Genomic DNA, 23,755 nt, shown 5'->3' with positions numbered 1-23,755 from the left:
TAGTGATCCTTGAACTTAATTATCTCCGTTGGCATTGTAAAGTGTTGATTTCAATAGAAGCTTTCTTAAATGCAGCTTTTCAAAGGAAATGGTAAAACTATTATTTTTCTGAGAAACAACTTTTCACCACCTAGAAACTGGGTACCCTTCTAGCCTTTTACAGGCAGCTCTGACGCTATCATGGGCACAGAGAAGAACATGGTTTTTTGAGAAGAACTTCTACTACATGAATAATTTACTTGGGTGCATAGTGGTAGCCTATTTGCCCTTTCTGTTTCTTAGAACCCATTCCAGTGTAATGCCTGGTTTAGAGTAGTCCAGTTCCTAGAATCATAGAATTATAGAATCATGGACTCACAGAATCCAGACTTGTAGAATTGTAGAATTATAGAATAAACTGAACTGGAAGGGACCCATCATGATCATAGAGTCCAGCTCCTGGTCCTGCACAGGACACCTCAAGGGCCACATCATATGCCTGAAAACATTGTCCAAATGCTTTGTGAACTCTCTTAGGCTTGGTGCTGTGACCACTTCCCTGGGCAGCCTGCTCCAGTGCCCAAACACCCTCTTGGCAAAGAACCTTTTCGTGATACACAAACTAAACCGATCTGACTCAGCTTCAAGTCTTGAGTCCTGTCACTGGACACAAGAGAGAAGAGATTGGTACCTGCCTCTCTGCTTTCCCTCACAAGGAAGTTGCAGATTGCAATGAGGTCTCCTCTCAGTCTCCTCTTCTCCAGGCTGAACAGACCAAGTGACCTCAGCCACTCCTCAAAAGGTTTCCCCTCAAGGAGGTATGAAATTCTAGCAAATATGGAACCCTTGCAATGTAATGACAATAGAACTCATGGAAGATAATGATAACAAATGGTGAGTCCAACGTGATTGGGGGAAAAGGACTCAAATACTAAACTATGTGACCCCATGGATTCGGGATGATCGACATGATTTGGGAGAAAAAAGGACTCGACTATATGACCCCGTGGAAGATTTGGTGTCCTAACAACACCTTTGGGTGGATACTTAATAGTATTTCCTGTAATAGTTCTCACACCAAATCTTCCTCTGCAGTCAGTGGGACTATGTTTGTATCAACCTGGATTTTTGTTCCCAAGGCCAGGCCCAACAGTGCAGGTAAAGAGAGGTGAGGAAAGTCTTGAGAACCTCTGTTGTTGCAGCATCATTAGTGACTAATCCACCTTTCCTGTTTAATAGAGGACCAGTATTTTTCTTCTGTTTCTGCTTGTTGTTTATGTACTTGAAGAGCACTTGTTTTGATGTGCATGGAAAAGGTTTTGTTTGAATGTGTTTCAAATGTATCACAAAGTGTGTGCCATCTATACCAGCTTGTTTTCATCTCTTCAGCAGAGGCAGCAGTGAGAAACAGCAGATGTCAGTATCTGTAGCTTCTATTAGAATATTACAGGTTTTATCTTGTGGACAGTAGTAGCTAAAACAGTTCAATAGAACATTCTTTCTCCAGGGATTCAACAACAACGTGAAAGTTGGGTGGCTGTCTCTTGTACAAGTAGCTTCCATGTATATATGTGTGTGTATATACATATGTTCATGCAAAAATAAATATGAATCCATAGTGAAGCTCTGTCCATCCTTCCAAGTGTTCTTCTGTTACAGGACAGGGGAATCTTAGGGGTTTCCTCTCAGAGCCATTTGCAGTGGTGCTGTGTAGGGCAGGCCAGAGACTGAGTGGAGAAGATTTGTGTGACAATCCAGCTGGAGTGCTGTGTGCAGCTCCAGGATCCTCAGTACAAGAAAGATGAGTACTTGTTAGATTTCCTCCAAAGGAAGGCCGCAAGAATTGTCAGAGGGATAGAACAACTCTTCTGTGAGGACAAGCTGGTAGAGCTGGGGTTGTTCATCCTGGAGAAGAAAAGCCTCTGGAAAGATCTTAATGGAGCCTTTCAATATTTAAAGATGGCATATAGGAAAGAGAGAGAGGCTTTTTTCCAAGGCCTACAGTGATAGGACAAGGGATAATAGTTTTAAACTGGAGGAGGATAGGTTTTAGATTGGACATAAAGAAGTTTTTTTTTCTTTATGATGAAGGCAGTTAAGCACTGGAGTAGGTTGTCCAGAGAAATTGAGAATGCCCCACCCCAGGAAATGTTCAGGGCCACTTTGGATGGAGCTTTGAGCAACCTGGTCTAGTTGAAGGTGTTCATCCTCCTGCAGGGAGTTGAAAAATGAGACTGGTCTCAATGTCTGTTCCAACTCAAACTGTCCTTTATTTCTCTGATTGTACTAATCAAGGAGAGAACACATACACTCCAGCTTATAAGACCTCTGTCAGAAAAGAAAGGAGACTTCTGGATCATTTCAGGTAGAAATTTTTTTTTCCCCTGACATGCCTGTCTGGGCAGCCAATAATATAGCAGCATCATGAAAGGTCCCAGAATTGAAGAGTGGGTTGAATAATTTAAAGCTGGATATTCTTGTTACTGGAATATGATCAGGAGGTGTTTCCTTCCTCCTACCACCTTTCATTTGTCTGCCTCTGTTGTTAAAAGGCTTTTTTCCCCTGCTATCATTTAAACATCAAGACAGTTTGAGAAGGAAACGAATTCTGGAGTAAAAAGCTTTGTGCACTGGTGTCAGGTGATAAGGAGGAATTTTTTTCACAAGTTCATGTAGTTATTGGGGAAGAATGCTGAGGCTTTTTTTTGTCTGTAAGGTGTGGATTTTAGCAGGAGAGAAATAGTTTTTGTAATAATCCTTAGTTCTCAGTCTAAGGAAATCTGAAATACTTCTCCTCAATACTTCATGTTTGCTTATTTGCCAGCTGAAAATATGTCATGGGAAAGGAGAATGGTAGTAAAAGAAAAGGTGCTGTGTTTTAAAGGCTTGTCCTTTGAGGAGAATGGACCAGAGTAGACCAAATGGAAAGGTAACCTATCTTCCTGCTTGTTTCTGGCTTGGATTCTGAGTACGAGATGAGAAAGTCAGTTTTAGCAGCAAGGAAAAGCAGTTTTCCAAAGAGTTGTCTTTTGGACAGGAAGAGAGTCAGCAGTGATGGCCTTGGCAGAGGCATAAGTGGTAGTCAGACCTCTGAATGCTGCAAAGAGGCAACAGGAAAGGGAAAGCTCTTCTGCCATTGGTGCCTTTTAAACCACTGCTCTTGGGGAAGTTTTGCTAGTTCTCTTCAGTTACTCCCTGACAAAGCTGTTTAAAAGAGTATTACTTGCCAGTGTGTTAAAGGAAAACACCAGTGCAGGCAACTTTGGATGTCTTGCATCATACTCAGTGTTTATAGGAAATGAGGTCCTAACCTTTTTTGAAAAGAGGAATTATTTTCTGTTTACAATACTGATTTCTGTCACAGCTGATAGTTGTCAGTGCATTCCTGTAAGCAGGAAAAATGCGATCTTAACTTTATTAATTATTAGCACAATATATCAGTCCAAAGTGCAGTGGAAATAAAGGAAACCTATTAATGTCCACTCGCTATCCATTTTCATCTTCAAATAGTGAAGAAACCACATAGATGTTTGTGGTAAACACCTGTGTCATTTCAGTGTAACAAAATCTGTTTTGGAATACCAGCAAGTCAGTAACATGGCATAAGTGGCGTGCCTTATTATATTGTCTGTGTTCCAAAAGAGATGCTGTCACCTCTTCCACCCACCCTCTGCATGTGGAGTATCTTTTCAAAGTAATCTGAGAGGTTTTTTTGCCTATGCATTTCGGCTGAAGATCTGATTCAGTAGTTTTATTGTTCAAAGTGGTAGTACAAAAGGAAGCCTTTTTAATTGGGAGCATTTGGAGGAGTGTTACTGTCTTTGTTAAATGTACTCATCCATACAACAAGAGTGACAGCTTTTTCCAGTGACTCAGAGCATCATTAATCCAGAAGGTTTTGAGTTATTAGCAGAGATAGCAGAGCTCAGGAAGGTTACTCTCCCACCTCCCTAGACGGATCAGAAGGTTAGTGGAGCTGTGGATATGAGGCAAGACAAGATGGGTCTTCTGTCAGAGGAAGGGACTTGGACAGATGAAGAATATCTGTTGCTTTGCATCAGAGCAATAAATGTATTTTTTAGAAGCTGGAGGTATCAGAAGTTGCATCATGACTGAAGAAGCAGTGTAACTGAATGCCAGAACATACCTTGCACCCTCCGAAATAAAACAGAAAAGTCCAAACCATGTGGTTTAATAAATTCAGTTTCCAGTTTGGTGATGCTGGAATTTATTGATGGCTGTAACCTGGAACTCTGGTGAATGGGTAAAGAGGAGGAAGAACATTACTGTCATATTCCTTTCATGAGAGTGAAGAGAGATGATGGAGGGTTTTTGGCAACTATAAGCTCTGTTTGGAATAAGTTGTAGAATTAGTGGAAAAAATTCCACCTTAAATTTGAACTGCACCTCAATGAAATGTGACCAGTTTTTGGAAGGAAAGTATGGAACACTGAAAATTGTTTGTATTTGTTTCATCTTTTCCCCTGGATGTTCACGCTGATTCATCACTGAATATATTTATAATATTTTTTTTTCTTTCAAAAAATCCACTCCTTTGATATTAAGGAGGAACAGCTTTTACACTAAGACAGAAATCTGGAAGATATTTTAAGATCCATCTATATCTTATGAGATAGTCTTTACTACTCTAAATTAGATTCCCTAAACATGCCAAATATAAGGATGAGTAGAACATATGGATTGGCTAAAGGTATCTGAAGTAGGAGCCTTTTTTTCTGCCTGCTACAGCTCAGCCTGAAGTGTGACAGGCACTGTTGGTGACACATTTGTGCAGGAAGGATAGGGTAGAAGCTTCCTCTCTGGTAAGAGCTCGCTGGCTGCCTGACATGATTATATAAAAAGCCACAGGAAAGCTGTGAGTTGCTAATGTTTCCAAGGCTGGGCTGAGGCCTTGCTTTTGGGTTTCTCCTTACAGCTGTATGCATCTGGCACAGGCAAGCTTTCGCACATACACAAAAAGCCAGTGAGTTCCTTTGTTCTTTGCTATAAACATGGCCATCAATGAACCCTTTTAAAGCCTTCATTTAAAAAAAGTAGTTTAAGCTTGAGCCCTGGTTCTAGGTCTTCATTTGCTGGTGTTGGGGCCTTATGGGTTGCACGTTGACCTCTTTAGCCAAAATGAGTTTTAAATGAGTTGAAAAGTACTGATGAACCCTGCAACATGGAGAGGACTTTAGGAGCAGAGATAATATTGGTTTCACCAGTTACTCTGATTCCAAATTTTCAGTTTGCTGCAGGGTCTGCCTTGGGCTGGAGTCCCCTCAGGATCAGCTGAGTGCAGAAAAATGCTTCAAACACACAGCCTTTCCTTATTATCTCTCAAATGGGAGCTGCTGACACTATGACCCTTGTTCCATTTCAAAAACATGTGGAAGTGGGCTCAAACTTTATCCCTTTCCATTGAGTTTGCCACTTGCTATTGACTTCACACGGAGGTAGAGGCACCTGTGTGCTCAACTGCAGAGTTGAATGAAGCGGTTCCCCATTGTGTGGGCTCTCACTGCTCTGGTTCCAAAGAGACTGAAACCAGGAACACACAGGAAGAGCTGAAGGTTGTACAGGCTCTCCTCAGCTTCTGGCTCTGAGAAAGCTTGGGAGGAGCAGGGTAAGAATAGGAATTTTAGCTGATTAAATGATTGATTCCATGTTTCTTTTGGCAAGATGTGTCCAGAATCCTCTGAGCTGTAGGCACTTCCCAGTTATGCACAATATACTTCCTGGGTTTGGAGGAGAAAGGAACATACTGTTTTAATAGAGATTAAAGAATAATAAACAGTGCACAGGTTGCTCAGCTAAACTTATCATTAACTTAACTTATCATTAAGTTTGGCTACATCCTTAGGAAAAGATTTGATAATGAAAAGCAATCATCCTATCTGAATAGACAACTATTGGACATAGACTGCCAAGAGATTGTCTGCTGACCTCTTTGAAAATATAAATGCTTAGCTGCAAATGTTTTAAACTTCTTTTTGAACTGCACAGTCTATGATAATCAGTCAAGAATAAGCTCAATGAGTATGTACTGGAAGATATTCCTTGAGGGGATAGATTTTTGCACTGGCATACATATTTTACATCACTGCATTTCCCTATGTGTGTTCATATCTCTTTGGACTCATTCCCACGGTGTTTGTTTCTTTCATTCAAATAATGTGTCTTTGGTTAAGTAGGCTTCCCAACCTTTTAAAAAACCCTCTTGCATGTTAAAGGTTCACCTTTTTGGCAGTGTTGCATTTTCTGTCTTAGTGTACACAAATATGTGCAAAGTTATGAATAGAAGATATTTTCTGCATACTGTTTATGTTCTAAATCTACACACTTGGTGCAAAATCATGTTTTTGTGATGATTTTAAGTTGTGAAAGCCACCTTGACACAAAGGTCCATCTGAAGGTAGCCGATTTCATGCACAGGTGGACACAGTTGTCTTTTAAATAAGAATCAATTTTTCAGATTGTTCATATGATTTATCATTTTTTCACCAGCATATGAAGGAGACCACACAGAAATCTGTTGAACAATTTTGATTTAGACTTTTTGGATTTAGTGTGAAGTTGTACTGCTATGTGAGGGAGACAGCTACTCTGAATCTGAAGTGTATCTGAAAGAAATAGTATGAGAAAACGAACTAAAGTGGAGTCTCTTAATGGGCAAGTGGGAGGCCCTCAGGCAATGAGAATTTGATTTTAATACTGCTTTCTTACTAACACTGTATGAGTCTAAGTGTTTCTTCTTAGGAGATAAACCCCCTTGATTCCCTGAGAGAAAAAGATAGTTAATACCATCTGTAAAAACCATTAAGTGTTTGTTAGGTCTAAATATCACAAAAGCCTTTTAACTAGTCACGTGCAGGAAGGATAAGATAGCTAATATGCAGATATATTCATATAGATTGTCCTCTTTGCCTTTCTGGATTTGGTGGAAAATCTGACTCTTTCCTATTGAGGAATGTGGGAAAGATAAAAACTGTAAATCTATACCCCAGCTCCTGAACTGCATTTTAGATAATGCAGGGGAATGTAATGTTGTGACAAAAACTTTAAAAAAGCAAATTAAATGAACAAAAGCTTCAACTTTACAGCTGAGTGTCCCTTATTCAGCCATGAAATCCATGTCTTTGAGATTGCATTAAGCTAATGTAGACTGATTTTTCAAAGGTTATTGAGACTTGCCCTTTACTGGTCCCTTTATGAAATCACTGCAGGGGATTCTCTCTATTTTACACTTGCTGATAGGCACTGCAATATGACAGTTTAGCCAAAATGAATGAAAAATCATTAAAAAGGTTATTTTACTAAATACTGACAATGTCTGGCTCTACCTATGGCAGTGTCTGGCTCTCTTGGAGTCATGGCTAGCTACACCATGTGACAATGTCCTCCTGTCCCACAGTCCAGCCTGGGGATGGTCTCAAGCTCTCTGCAGACCAGTTCTGACTTGCAGGTCTGAAGTCTCTCCAAGCAGGGTGTGTGGGCAGAGTGAGGACACATGCCCTGGCTGAGGAGCCATTAAGACTCAATTTCTAAATAGGTCCCTCGGAATGTTTGGCAAATATTTATGTATTAATCTCAGAAAATTTTAAAACATCCACTGCTGATTCAGAATTGGGTTTTGATGACTAAATTTACGAAGGTATTTAGCTGTGTAATTTTCTTAAAAATCAATGAGAACCAGGTCTTTATCTACTCCCTGTGTAAGAGCTGTGAAATAATGCAGGCATTTCCTATGGGTTAATAACTCTAATAAAATTTTGCTGCAGTTTTTCTTTTGTGGATTTTCTCCTGTTTTGTTTTCTGAAGAGCATATTTATATTTAAAAACATAATGTAACCATCAATTACTGTAATAGCCACTAGAGGTCTACTGATATCAAAATTCCACCAACATCAATTATTTCTGCAAGTATTAAAATGTTTCATCCAAAAGAAAATGCTTCTTATTAAATATAGTTTGCTTTGTGAGGTGTATAATTTAAATTATCTGAATTTTAACCCCTGAGAGTTGTTTTTAATTAAGTCATATTTAACTGAAGTAGGGAAGAGTTGAAATGTAAAACAACTGAACAGTGACTTAGAAATTGCCAACTATATTCACACATGTAAATATATTAAAATGTAATTTCACTGGATAGAATATATTTCTTAGTGTTTAACCTCGAAGCAAACAATATTTTAATGAAATTGGTCTACAATTAGTGTCTTCTTATGGCATTATTGAATTCTATATGCCTTTGAGGATTTTTTTTATTTCTCAGAAAATAAATCAATCTTTAAACCTTCTTTTATGTGACTGTAGTATGATACCTTGTAAATTTCTAACAGCAAATGGGAAGTAGCTTTTACTGCCTTTCCTTTAGGTCTAGTTATTCATCACAAGAACAGGAATGTACTCAGTGGGACAAAAGGGATAAAAAGTACATTAAGGACTTTTTTCCAGTGACTTCCCCATCAGGTGACAAATAATTCTTCTCTGTCAAATCAAACACAAAACCCAAAACCCAACAAAATGGATAAATTGCAGTTCCCTGTGATTCATGAGCTCCTTACCTAGAGTTTGTAGGGATTCAAGCTGGGGCACGAGAAGATCCCTTTGAGATCTAGCTGATGGTTCATGACTGTCTGTTCCTACTCAGCAAAATGTTTTACATCCTTTTTGTTGTGGCCTAACAAGTCATGGAACAGTAGCCTGTGAGTTCCAGAAGAAAGGTAAGACTCCTCAGATCTCATCTAATGGTGCTTCCTATTTGATGTCTGACAGGTGGAGATACTTTGGTTTTTTGCTTTTTTTTTTGAAAGAAGGTGGTATCACAGGCAGTGTCACAAAAGCAGCTGCAAAGGATACAAACAAGGCCTGATTCAGAACATTTGTAAAACTTTCCTGACGTGTACTTAGCTGTCTTAGGTGCTTTGTTGAACTGGCAGGCATCTTAGTGGAAATATTTATTGCATATTGTGTAAGTATTGGGTCTTGTAGTGAAATATTGTTTGTTTTCTGACTGCATTGTGACTGCTATACTCCCCCAGTTCTTAGCCTAACACTGTCTCTTCCCTTGTGCACAGTTTTCCTCACTCACTAAAAGATGAGGTCTGTGACAGTGTAGTGACTCCAGTTAATTCTGTGTGTGAAGTCTGTAGCTTATGGCTGATAGCTAAGGTAAAGGAAAACCTTCAAAGTGTGCCTCTTTTTTCAGACTATTTGTTATACTGAGAAAAAATCTGATAGATGCATCTGTCAACCTTAGTATTTATTAAGGTATTCAGACCTGCCTCTCACTAGTCAGAGTGCTTAGTGTGAGTACACCTCTTTAATAGGAGAGGAAATTGTTAGTGTGATAGCAGAATCAGTGTAAATGATTAACTAAGGTTTCCCATAAACCTGTGTGTAAATGTCCACTGTGTACATAAGTCATGCCCAAGATAGTTCTCACTTATTGCCCTTTGTGGAAATATTTAATTTCTCTCCATCTTCAATTTAAAGAGGAAATGCTACATGAAGAGGGCAAAGCTTTCCTTAAGAAAGACCAGTGAAATTAGTTCTTTTAAGAATAACCTTGCTTTCTTCATTGGACTGTTGGAGAATAAGTAAGTCCTTTGCATGAAAGATGAGAGCAGATTCATTCAAGGCAGTTCTAGGAGGTGTCCTCTCTGCAGGAGTGTGGAGCCAGCATCCAAACAGGGATTCCCCTGAGAGAGCAGGTGGTGGAGCTGCTCTACCCTTTGGGTAGTGTGAAGTTGCTGTCAGGACTTGAAAGAAGTCTTTTCAGGGAAGCTGGTTTGAGCAAAACAGATTTAGCCAGAGTAGCTGAGAAAAGTGAGGAAAAGGGTTCATTCTCCAGCCATTTGTCCATCCTGTTCATTAGCATCCACCTCATAGCTCCTGGATAAAAAATTATTATATCTGTGTTCATCTAGTTGAAAACTACAGATAATTACAATTGTTATTACTGTTGCTACTGTTATTAATGTTATCATCATCATCTCTCTTAATAGTCCCCAGAAACTCTTCTGGTGCTAGGTCCACATGCAGACTTTGTGATGACTGTAGCTTCTGTACAGCCCCAAGTTGTTCCTAAAGTGCTGGGCAACAGGCAAAATACTGTGACTGTCTGGCTTTCCTCCTGAACATCCCATACTCTAGAGGAATGAATGCTGAAAAATGATTAGTGTGAGGGACAGAAAAGATACAAGATACACCATGGGCATGGGCTATTATGTTTTTCATATTTAAGTAAAAGCAGATGTAAGCTATGTGAGGCTAATGGGGCATTACTTACAGGGTCTCAATGTAGCAAAACTAATGGGAACATTTTTCTTCTTAGTTCTAAAATATAGTGTTTAAATGGAATTATATGGCAGAAAGGGTGGAGCCAGCATGGCATTTTCTCCAGATGTTTGAATTTCTAGTTATTCTTTCGCCAGAGCTGGTGATTCATCTCTTCAAAGCTTTATTCCCTGTGTCTGTGTCAGCAGTAATTGGAACACCTTCACAGTCTCATTTTTGTTTCTGCAAGTAATGAGTTTGCAGGGAAAAAAGAATATTTGGACTTGGAAAATGCACCTTACTATCCTTTTTCTCCTGGGTAGAATGGGGCGAATTTCCATCCTCTGGTTTCCTTTCTCTGCAAGAAGAGGATGAGGAGTCAAAAGGCAGTTCATTAGTTCTTGCTATGCTCACTACTGTCTCAGGCTGGGACCACTGCCAGAACAAAGGCATTAGAAGCAGATGAGAGGAATACTGTTCACTGCAAGAAACACAACCCTTTCTCACACTGGCAGATATAGAATCATAGAATTTGTTGGAAAAGATCATTGAGTCCAACACTAATCCAGCACTGCCAAGTCCACCACCAAACCATGTCCCTGAGTGCCACATCTAGATTTCTTTTAAATACTCAACCATTTCTCTGGGGAGCATGTTCCAATGCTTGACAACACTTTTTCTGAAGAAACTGTTCCTCTGTAACTTTCCTCACACAATCTGAGGCTATTTCCTCTTGTCCTGTCATTTGTTACCTGGAAGAAAAGACTGACCCCTACATGGCTACAATCTCCTTTCATGTAGTTGTAGAGTACCTGCCTTTCCTTCATCCGTTCTGACTGGGCCTGATCCTTTAATTGTTCTGTGTGTTCTGTGTCATTATCTGCTCCATGACCTTCCCTGGCTCTGAGGTCAGACTGACAGGTCAGTCGTTCCCCAGATCCTCTTTCTGGCCCTTCTTGTAGATGGGTGTCACATTGGCCAACCTCCAGTCACCTGGAACATCTGTGATTAGCCGGGACTGCTGGTAAATGATGGAAGGCAGCTTGCTTAGCACTTCTGCTGGCTCCCTCAGTACCTTTGGGTGGATTTTATCTGGCTCCATGTGTTTATCTAAGTGGTTTGGCTTTGGCCCTTCTAATTTTCTCCTTCTATAGCCTCATGACATACTTGTAGCCCTCCTGAGTTGCCTACTTCTTCTTCCAAAGATCATAAACTCCCGTTTTTCACCCAAGTTCCAGCTAAATAGCTCTGTACAGTCAGGCAGGTCTTCTTCCCCATGAGCTCATTTTTTTGCACATGAGGACAGCCTGCTCCTGTGCCTTTGGGATTTCCCTCCTGAAAAATGTCCAGCCTTTCTGGATTCCTTTACCCTTCAGGACTGCCTCCCAAGGGATGCTATCCACCAGTCTCCTAAACAGGCCAAAGCCTGCCCTCTGGAATTTGAGGTGTTAGTCCTGCCAGTGCCTCTCCTTACTTCTCCAAGAACTGAAACTATAATTTTGCGATTGTTATGCCCAAGATGACCTCCAGCCATCACAGCACACGCCAGTCCTTCTCTGTTCACAATCAACAGGTCCAGCTGGGCATTGTCCCCAACTGGCTCAATCACCAGCTCTGCCAGGGAGTTTTCTTCTACATTTTCCAGGAACCTCCTAGACTGTCTCCTCCCTGCTGTGTTGTGTTTCCATCAGACATCTGGTACATCTAAGGCCCCCAGGAGAACAACACATAGCGATAGTGAGACTCCTCCCATATGCCCTTAGAATATTCCATCTGCCTCTTCATCCTGTTTGGGTGGTCTGTAACAGACTCCCACCACCACACCTGCCTTGCTGGCCTTCCCCCTCATTCTTACCCAAAACCACTCGGCTGTATCCTCACCATCATCAAGCTCCTGTTGTTCCTGCTGCACAATGGCTTCCAGCTCCTCTTGTTTGTTGCCAACAAGTTTGACTAAATTAACAAGAAGAGCTTTTTTGTTTGTTTTGTTTTGTTTATCCATTTATTTATTTATAATTTTTAAATTTCAGTTCTGCAGAAAATATGGTTGATTTTTAGGAGAGCTGTAAGCAGAAATGTTCATTCAAGGAAGGCCCAATGAAACACTTAAATGAAATGCAAAAATCCATTTTGCTAAACAATGCAGATTTGGAGATTTACTTATTTATTCACAAATTATTACTCCAGTGATTTTGAGAATCTTGGGCTTCTAATTTGGGGCACTTGATATCATGAAAGTGAAACCTATGGATAAGTAATTCAGGTTTCTGAAGTTCTTTTCACTTAATCTGTGAAATCAGAAACTTTGACAACTTGAATTAGATGCTGTGTTCATATAAAATGCATTTCTTAAATACCAGAGATACAGTGAACTGGATATGGATACTATGCTGGAAAAAGCCATAATTGGTGCTGGTTTTATTGACCGAATTGACACGCTGTGTATTTCACTTAAGGTTAGAGTGTCTATAAATTAAATAGCCTCAGGCCTGTGGCTTAGAGACAGGACCTGGGTTTGCGTGCTGCAAGTTGGGTGAAAAAAAGCCTTGGAAATGGTTTCCCTCTGGTATAGAGTAATATACATATAAACATGTGAAGGGAAAAGACAACTTTTCTATACACTGTAGATTCAGTGACTGGAATACTAATATCCCTGTGTGAAGCCTTCACTTGCTGTGACAGCCTAATGAGCCAGTGACAGTGGCTGTCTGCTTGTCCTGAGTGAATGTCCTGCATTATGTTGTTTGTGTTGTACTGCAGGATGCTGAAGTGTGGTTGTCTGACTGCTGTCCCCTCGGGAGGCTCAGGAAGAGATGTACTGGATCTCCCAGGAGGTTTTCCTCAGAAATAGTTTTCTACCTAAATAAATACCATCTCCTGGGGATCTTCTAGAATAGTAACCAGTGCATGACTGCCAATATCTTTTCATACTGTGAAATTTTAAAGCCTTAACTGTTGAATCAATAATACGAAGACACAGTTAGGATGCATCCTCTTTTTGGTATATTTTCATTTACTGACTGAACAGTTTTGGCTTCCTACCTGTTTGCACGTGTAACTTCAGTTTTTTATACACTCCATACTCTTTGGGAATAAGCTTTCTTAAGGATTTATCCTTATTTACCACACAAAAGGTGAGGTCGTCTGTGATGCGTTCTTTGATATTTCTTAGAGGAGTATGCTAAACAGAGGAGGGAAGAGTTTAAACAGTCTAAATTTTGTTGTATTCCTGTGTAGTATTTCTTAGCTGGAAATGTGTATCTGTGTATCCTGACAGTCTGTAGTGTGAGTCCAGTTCATCAGAGCCACTAATGTGAACTTTAAAAACAGCTTGTATGTTCTTCTGCAGAAGAATTTGATAGTTTTTTATGGAAGAGTAGCAGATTTGGACTTCTCAATCTACAGCTTGTTAATCTTTTATACATAAATTGATCTCATATTTGTACACTTAGGGAGAAATGTTAGCTAAAATCTTCTCTGCTTCTTAAAACTCTGTTTAAACACTGCAAAAAATTTGCATACAGAATATGAATTCATTATCATGTTACATTCTGTGTGCTTCCTTGAACTTAATTGCATTATCACACCTTGAAAACTGATGTTACAAAACAAATACTATCACAAAATGCTCTAGGCCTAGAGAAGACATTATGATGAAGGTGTATAAAAGAAAGAGTTGTGAAATTAAGAGACATTAAATAAACTCCTGGACATTTCATTTTAGGGAAAAGTATGCCTGAGGGAGTGGTATGGCAGAGGTTTGTACAGTTGTAAGTGGTGTGTAGTGGTAAACATGGTGTTATTATATACTGTTTCTCATACTGTAAAAATTGGGTCACAATAAAGTGATCAAGCAGTGAGATCACAAAAATCTAAAAAAGGCATTTTTGCACACAGGCAATCACTAAGTTGAGGTATTAGTGTCATAAAAAGTTCAGAAGCAAAAAAACCTGAAGTGGACATAGTCTTAAAGCATAGACCAACTGATGACTATTCAATATATTTTTTAAAAACTTCTCTCAGAGAAGATGATAAAGCATTGATTGCTGAAAGCTGCAAGGATGTGGTAGGAGAGAAATCATTGTATTTTGCCATTCGTATGGTCTCCTGCCCAACATCTGCTTAAAATTGAGATTTTTGGCCAGATGAATCTTTGCTTGACCCACTGTGATTATTTGTGCTTGTTTTTAGATTTTCAGACATCACATCTAGGTGTCAAATACTTGATGGAATACACTGCATAGTATCAAGGAAACAAAGTCCTGAGATAAAATAAGCGAGGGGATTCCCTTCAGCTAGCAGAGCATCAGAGAGACTGTAGCAAAACAGGAAGAAAAGGCAGTGTTCAGTTGCACACTGTATTGCAAGTCTGCTGTTTGATTTTTGGTCTATGGTTGTCCTAATTATCTTCATGAACCAACATAAACACTGAGTGTGACTTAAATCTTTGTTTTACCTCTTCTAATTGCTTAATACACTTTTTGTCATCAGTGAAGTGGAATTCTTTACTGAAAATCATCTGATTATTTTGTGCTAACATGCTCAATTCCACCATCCTGGAGCTTTTTAGAGTTACTGCTCTGTTACTGCTGACAATTTGTGACATTTTTTTTTTAATGGTGACTATGTTATTAGATGTACCAGTAGTTACACAGAGAAATAAATGTACCTCTGAAAAAACATTACCCTTGTTGGTGTGGTAGAAAAAAATAGCTTAACAGCAAAAGTAGCACTATGGAAGTGACTAGTGTGCAATCCCTGCTCTGGTCATGAGAGGGGGAGATGCAGATTCAGGGATTCAAAGGGTTTGTATTTCTTTCCTAGTAATCTTTGCCCTGGTCAGATCTCTTGATTTTTTGGTCTTGGTTCTTGTCTGGAGAATAGAAGGGATAATATTGCTTTAAATCTATGTATTTTCTCCTTGTTATGCTTGATCCAGCAGTCACCTTCTAGGCCAGGGGTTTTATGGGAACTCACATGTATGGATATGGTGGTGACCTGATACAAGCAGGAGCGTGTAAATGCTAATGCAGACACCTGTACATATATGTTAAGCAGAAATTCTAAAAAAAAACCCCAGACTAACCAACCAAAAGAAAAACTACTTGAGGACAAAGAATAGGCAGGTCCTTGGCTCTTCATTTCAGTCCCTTTTATTCTCTGTTTATTTCCCCTCTTGTATACTGCTGACACGCTGACTTTCTTTTCCTTAACCTTTCTCAGATGGCAAGAGCAATCTCTCTAAAACAAAAAGCCTGTCTCTGTTTGGTGATGCTCATTAAAAGAAAAAGTAAACTGTCAGGAGTCACTGCCTGGGCTGCATGTGCCTTCCTCCTCCAAACAGGCACTGAAGTGCTTAGGTGTGCTCCTCAGGGGTTGCACCGTGCTGCAGCTGGAGCTGCTTGTGCCCAGCCTCATCCCCCTCTCTGTGCGGAGAGTGACACACTTGTACATGCCTGGGAGGCAGAGCTCAGTGGAGACGCAGGTGTTGCAGGCAGCCCTGCAAGATCTGCCTACTGGCAATGTCAAAGCAGTGTACCAGCTCTGCAAAAGCAAACCAGAAGCACACATCCAGCCTTCTCATGAGGAACCAGCACCCCAGGGCACTGGCGTTAGAAAATGATTCTCTGTGTGTCCGTGACCTTTTAGTGATTTGGTGGCAGGAAATGTGAACAAAAATTAAAAAAAAAAGAAAGGGACTTTGTCACTGAAAATCTGTAAGTCTGAGATGCAGGAGGAAAATGTTGCCATTCTCATTTTGATATAATCAAAGCCTTTATGTAATGTGAACGTTGGTGGGGAGCAGTCTCCCTGAATCGTGTTTACTGGTGGGAGTTTCAGAACCGATGCGTGGGTGGGAGCTAACAATAAGCCCCCCCACATCCCTCTGCTGCACTGCATGGATGGGACCAGGCTGACAGCAATAGGCATCAATATTACCCTCATCTCTTTGGTCTTGCATAGGGGACATTAGGCTTGTTGGCATTTCTGTTTTAGAGGATACGCTACGGATATGATATCCCTTTCCCGCTCTCATTCCTCCTCCATGGTGAGTACTCTTAGGTCAGTTTTATGGCACTATCCCCCCTCTGTCCCTATTAGATATTCCTTAACATTGATATCTATCTGTAAGCATTAGCTAGCAGATGGAGTAAGCAGAGATTTTGGCCCAGGTAATGCTCTCATGTCTCAACTTCATTTGTTTGTCTTTCTTATCTGCAGTACCTAAGTGGTTTGCTTCAGGGTAGATGTCCTTGGAATATTTTCTTCAAATCATTCTTTGAGTCTAATGCCAGCTGTTCTGAATTAGTCAACTGCCTTCTCTTCTGGTGATGTAAAATAACAATTTAAACGAGAATTACATAATTCCCCTCTAGAAATTAGTTTAGCTGTTGCATCTATCAGGTCAAAAGAAGTATTCTTTCTATACCTGCTGATGAAGCTTAACAGCACTTTGGAACAAGGTGGAAAACTCAAGGGGAAGTAAAGTTTTCTTCACAGTCTTCCTCATGTCCTTTTGAAATGTTATTGCTTCATCATCTCATACAAGTCTTCCAGAGGTGCACCTCATAGCAAAGCAAAGAACCATTGCAGGTATTTGGATACAGATCAGCTGTGCTTAAAAGTTGTATCTGATAGTTTGTGACCTATCTGTTTTACAGCTTGCACTTTCTTTAGCTTCACCTTATAGTTGTCATTCAGCAGCCATGGGGTTACATGAGTAAATTTCTTTCAAATACACTGATGTCCCCTGAACCAGAATGAAAATGTGAATATTCAATTCTTTTCCCATTTTGGGTGTTCCTTGGGTATGATGCTCTGTCAGGCCAGAGCTGGATAGCATATCCTTCTTGCTTCTTTATAGACATGCAAAGAAATAGAACATAAGCTGCTTCACTTTCAATCTTGATCTTCATGGTCTTATACCAAGTATTTATCCTCAGATTTTAAAAGATAAATAACTGGGATGATGTTTTGTCAGTTTTCTGGGCCACTAACTTTTTGTATTACCTGATCTTGATTTCTCCGTGTTTCTGTCATAAATGGCAACTCCATGAGAAACATCATCAGCAAATAAGGTTTATGTAAACTTTGTTATTTACTGTGATCTTTAAGACAGAAATTATTTAAAATGTTTTCTCCTGCTCTGAATTCATAATTAATACAGTGACAGAACAAGGGGAAATGGCTTTCAACTGAAAAAGGGTACATTTAGATTACATATTAGGAAAAAATTATTTCCTACCAGCGTGGTGAGGCACTGGAACAGGTTGTTCCACAGATGCTGCAGATGCCCCATCCCTGGAAGTGTTTAAGGCCTCATGTTGGAGGTAACTTCGACTTCAGCTACCTGGTCTAGTGGAAGGCATCGCTGCTCAAGGCAGAGGGGTTAGAATTATGAGGATTTTTAATGTTCCTTCCAAGCCAGACTATTCTATGCTTCTGTGGTTCTGTGAAAGCCTTTCAGGGAGCTTTAAATAGAAGATCTGCCTGGCATGATTGGGAAAGGGGCATTTTTGATCTTTCCAAATTGTTTGTTTACAGAAACTTCAGTCATCTCACTACATATTGTTGCATCCATTTCCAACTTTTTAATGTCAGTATCTTTCTCCTCAACAGTAAGCTAAATTGATATATATGGGAAAAGAAGCTGTACATTTCTAAAACGACCAAGTATTAAATAATTGGAAGCCAGACTTCCTGTTACACTGAAAACAGACCTAAACACATTTAAACACAAATGCACAGGGGGTCATCCATAGTACCATAGTGACATGTTTTGGAGTAATAAGAAGGAAATTTGATGCAGCTTCTAAAATTAATTTCATTTGAAACCATGAGCACTACAAAAAGCATTTATCATACTGATAATTTCCCATAATGTCATAAATATGAGCAATGAAGCAGAAGTTGCTTCAATAAAGCTAATCTACATTAAGTTTTGCTTTCTTAACTAAAGGTAGTATTTGAATTTCTTTAATGCTGAAACAATAAAAACTTAGATTTCCTGGATTTTTAAAATCAGCTGAAAAAGTCAGACTGCAGAGTGTGTCATAGAGATGCTGCTTTCTGACTGAAGTGATGGATACTGAAAGAATAAAGCAATAAATACTCTGGAGGCCTTAATTTCTTTTTTGTCTGAAAACTACTGCATGATATTTTGCCCATGCCTATGCACAAAGACACAGTCTTGTAGAGCAAAATTCGTAATAATAAACAGAAATCAATTAACTTCTTTAATAGTGTTAAATGTAAATATAAGAATCTGAGAACAATAGAATATCTCAAGTTTAAAGAGACACATAATCATCAAGTCCAACTCCTTGAACTGTCAGAACTCACAGAACTGTCTAAACCTAAATCATATCACTGAGAGTGTCATCCAGACACTCCTTGAACTCTGGCATGTTTCATGCTATAAATTCAAAGGTGTACTTCAACTCTGTATAACAGCAAGAACATTGAGCTTGCAAAACATGAGTTTGTAAATGAGCTTTTTTTATCTCAGAGGGTTGAACATTTTCATTTGTCCAAATTTACATGGTGCTACATGCAACCTTTCTGGGATAGTACCCAGATCGTATTTAATTTAAAAAAATTAAATACACATGCCTTGAATTTCCTAACTGAGAATGTTGAGCTTAAGGCTCACACTTACATTTTAGGTAGACAAAAAATTATCTGACCTTCAAAGCATCTTGCTTTGAAATGGAAGATAGCAGATGTGAATCTTTCAATGCTGCAGCTGGTATCCAGAATACTGCAGATGAAAAAAAATCAGATCTTCACTTGAAACATTGGTACAAAACTGTCCTGAAGAACAGGGCTTCTCGGCAGGAGCACAGTAACACAAGGTACTGTGTCTGATATCAGGAGGAATTTCTTCATGGAAAGGACTTTTAAATGATGAGATGGGCTGTCCAGAGGGGTGGTGGAGTCACTGTCTCTGGAGGTGTTCAAGAAATGACTGCATTGTCACCTTGTGACAAGGTGTTTATTGGCCAAAGGTTGGACCCAATGATTTAGAGATCTTTTTCAACCTAATTGATTCCAGGATTCTGTGACAATGGAGCTGGACGGCAGGAGGCCAAGTCAGGGAAACACTCTCCCTTTCTTCTCCATCATGCCTGTGGCTGTTGGCTTGTGTCAATGTTGGGAGAGTGTATCTGTTCTTTTCCTCTTGCAAGAGAGTGCTAAGGGCTTATTGCTGGAAATATTATGTGTTTCAAAGTCAGTGTTATTTTCTATATATCCTCTTTTTGAATAAGGATGTCCATCAAGCAGAAGTATGGTGAAATCTTTCATTGTTGCTCTTGCTCACCAGAGACTGTACTGCCACAAAGTAGTCAATGTAACTCACAGAATCACGGAATAAGTGAATTTGGAAGGCACCTCTGGAGATTTCTCAGTTCAGTCCTGCTGCCTGTTTAGAAAAGTTATGAAATTCAGTTTTTAGAAACTGTATAAGCAACAAACATTTGAAACAGCACTTTTATCTTTTCTAGGCCTCTCCACCACTCCCAATCTGAGAAACTAATCTTAAAGATCTAGAGAAAAGAACATCCTACTGAGACATCTGACCTCATCTTGCATTTATGATTTCAGTGTAGAAATAATTTAATGTCATTCAGTGTTGTCCATAAATCACAATGGGGTGGCTTTATCCCTTCAGCAAGTACTTCTACATTTGCACTGCGGTCATAAAATGCAAAGCATTTGCTTAAGGAGATAAAATTCTATTACAATTTTACACGTACGAGCTGTTTTAGGTTTTCTGTATAAGTTCCTGTGGCTATTAGAATGAAATCACAGCACTCTATCATTTTGCATATTAAAAAGAGCCTGTCTTCTGAAAAGTGTCATTACTTCCAAAATAATTTGATTCAATGGTCATGAACACTTATTCTGCTGATACCTACTCCTATATGTAAACCTTGAGTAAAGTCAGTGAGCTGAGAGGAACTACAGGGACGGAAAAATAGTGTGAGAGGCGCTGGAAATATGTCCCGATTGCCTAAATGATCCAGTGGTAAAATTATAGGTGGGAAGTGCTTAATTGTAGGACACATTAAAAAAACCCCACAAACCAGATTGTGTTTAAGAACAATTTTGTTACAGTCTTGAGGCAAAGAAGAAAAACCATCTTTCTCATTTACAAATTCAGGTGTATGCAGGTGATTAGCTCTGTGCCATTAGTTCTGTGCTTAGAAGATGAAGTCTGTGTTTGCTGTCGGGAGGTGGTGGTACAGCTTGCACTGGGTGTAGGCTGCTGCTTGATGTATCCCTGCACAAGGACTGAAGGTCACTCTGTTCCGTATGACCAATTCGTCTGACAAAAGCAGGATTGCAGTTTCCAAGGTATATTTTAAAAGAGAAGGGAAAGGGTAGGGAATTAGGGGATTTAAAACCCCAAATTGCAGGTTTCATCCTGTAAAGTACTGGGCACTGTTGCTCTATTTCAGCAAGACTTAAATGTGCTTAAACCTTTTGTTCAGGGCTCAGCATTTAGCGCTGTTTAATCTCAACTGAATAGTTCTTAAAAAGCAGAGTGATATTTTCTTTCATCCACAGATTTCAAAGGATTCTGTGAACAGCTATGTATAAAAATTTTATTATTAAATTGAGAATTCAATTATGATTTCACAGTTGAGCATAATAAAGAAAAAGACAGGAAATCAAAACAAAAGCCTTTACTTTCTCATGTCCACCTCTTTTGTTGAATCTCTATATAGTTTTATTTTTGTCTTTTTTCTTGTTTATTTTCAATGTGAAATCCTCAGACTTCTCATTTGAGGTCAAAGCTGTGAACTTATGCAGAAACATAGGACAGGATGTGTCTTCTGAACTTCCACATTTTGTTTTTAAGCTGTGAGTGTCCTATTGAAAGGAAAAGGAGCTGTTGTGTATTCACCACAAGCAAGAGGGTAAACAAAGAGCAAAATTCAGACTCCAGTCTTGATAAAGGTGGATTCTACCTTTGAAAAAGCTAGGAGAGACCTAAGAGAGTGGTTGGGGCATTTTCTGCTAAGGACCTAGAGCTGGTTATTCTACTCAAGCCTTAGAAATGTGCTGCTCTGCTTCTGGGATCTTACACTTAAATGATGTATATAAGTTAGATTAGACCACTTACATATATGTCCTCTGCTTTCATTTTACCTTATCCCCTGTTGTGGCATTTTCCACCTGCGTTCACTGAAACAGTTGCCTTTTCCTGGATATACCCAGGGATATACAATAAGAATACCTGTGAGCTCTTGGATGTTCCAGGAAATCTCCAAATTTACCTCGTTTAAATTCCTTTTGTTACTTCACATCCATGTAAGAGGGTGTGTTCCTGCTAAGAGAATGATTTGGGTATTCATCTGAAATAAAACACAAGAAGTTTTTGCTGGAAATGAAAAGAATGTGGTCAGGAATAGTGTGGGCCAAATTTAGTAACTGGGTGTTACTAGTTCAGGAGGCCAGCAGGGGAATCCATTCCCTATCCAACAACTAAATGAACACAGTGCTTATGTTTTGTACCTGACTGAAAGACTGAATTTCCAGGAACACAGGATAGAGTATTGTTAAATGGAAGATCTGCACATGAACACTGAGAAATGAATGATTGCATTCTAAGGGCAGTATTTACTGGTTTCTACAGTCATAGCTTGTGAAACAAAAAAGAAACAGAACCTTACTTTCATTAACCATAATAGTAGTTTAGCTATTTTCACAGCATTAATCTTGCTGTTAACTGTTCTTTTTAGATTGTGAGGAGACAGCATGTGACAGGAAAAATCTATAACATCATTCAACATCTGATTATATGCCCCTTTTCCTCAAAACCAATTTGCATACCTACAAATATCAGTGTTTCTCACTGGAATTGAAGGTGTAAAATATTGTCTTTCAAGCTGAAAGTTATTTAAGCAAAGATTTTTCAGTATTTGGGAATTCTGGCTGGATGATTTCAAAAGCAAAACCATATGTCGCTTACATGATTTGGCATTTCTCCAGTTGGATAGAACTTGAGTGGAAAAGTGGAAAAAAAGTAAAACCTAACACTAATTAGATGATAATAAATACAGGTGCTATACTGTATGGTGTAATTCATCTTCATAGCAAGCTGTGGGATGAGTCAGAGCCAGCAGATTCTGAGGGATACTGTTGTGTGTATATATATTCCTGACACATGGTAAAATCCAAATTAAGGTTAAACTTTAAAGGGTTGTGTAACACTGAGATTCTTTCCAAGGTTATGGAGGTGTGATATTGCATAGCCTTGGAAAAGGAATTGTATGGGGTTTTTTGGTTGGGTTTTGTCAGAGGGCTTCTCATTGTAAATGCAATCAGTGTAGTACCAGGATAAAACCAGTGATTTGATGATCATTGAGAGATCCTCACCCAGGCTTCCACATGCCCCCATCCTTGCAGACCTTCCAAAAATTTCCTGACATGTTCCAGTCATCAAGGTACCTCCCCAACACGGAACCTTCCCTCTACAGCCAAATTCTTGGCCTTATGTGGTTTGCCAAGACTAAGTTAGTTGGGACTGACCTGCCAACTGTCCTATATAATGTGCTGTTGAAGGAAAGCTGCCCCACATCTTCCCATTGTTTCATCCACCCCCACCTTCCCTGCCCACAGGAGTTCTGGCTAAATGCAATCCCTGGGTTCCTTCTCTTTCTTGTGTCAGAAACCTTTATGGAGGTTCTTTTCTTTTCAAATTTCCAGTGAAATGGATGCAGATGGTGTGGCTTTGGCTCATCCACAGCCAAATCTTTTGTACTTGGATAGGTTAAGCTTTTACATGTACTGAGGGGACTGGTGTTGTCTGATGATGGGGTGTTCAGTGTATGGCCGCACAAGTTACACACTCAAAAGGGAAGGACAAAGGAGTCAGGATTCCATCCTGGGCAAATGAATGGCTTACAAACATGATTAGAAACTGAAAATTCTTGGTTGCTGTGGCTTTAAGGTGTAAGCTCACTGAGACATGCTTGTTTCTGAAATAACAGGAGAAGACACTGGCATGGTCCAGCCCCCAGGAATTTACCACAATAATGTGCTGTCTGATTTTGCAAGAGAAATTGAAACACAAAGAAAAACGCTCTGCATGAAAATTTGATCGAGCAATTAAAAATGTGTAAATAATTGAAATGCAGGAGCTTAAAAAGCTTTCTATTATTGTCATTGAGAAAAAAATCTTTAAAGTGTAGGATTCAAACATTATTCTGGGGCTGAAAATAGCTGATATTTACAGTATAGATTACTCAATTTTCTTTTGCCTGATGAACAGGGCTCCCAAAGCTTATTGTGGCTGTTGTGTGGTTTGTATAAGACACGTGGCTGCTGTGCCTTGCTTTTCTCGGTGCCCCCTCCCCCACAAGCAGAACCCTTTGAGCTCCAAACACAGATGTTACACTGTGCTCTTTGTGTGCATGTGTGTGCACGAGCATGTGTGTGTACGAGCATAAAAACGTGCCTAATATGCTGAAAAACTGAAGCTGAA

The 23,755-nt window shown here is 39.5% G+C and overlaps 1 protein-coding gene across 4 annotated transcripts in view; it reads left to right on the top strand.

The window, feature by feature from the left end:
* Window positions 1-23,755, top strand: part of NOL4 (nucleolar protein 4) — a 181,740-nt gene that overhangs the window by 62,010 nt on the left and 95,975 nt on the right. The gene's annotated exons all lie outside the window — the stretch shown is intronic.

Source organism: Geospiza fortis, unplaced genomic scaffold (assembly GCF_000277835.1).
Source record: "Geospiza fortis unplaced genomic scaffold, GeoFor_1.0 scaffold53, whole genome shotgun sequence".
NCBI lineage: Eukaryota > Metazoa > Chordata > Aves > Passeriformes > Thraupidae > Geospiza > Geospiza fortis.
Note: the sequence above shows the minus strand (reverse complement) of the source record. Positions and strands in the feature narration are given on the sequence as shown.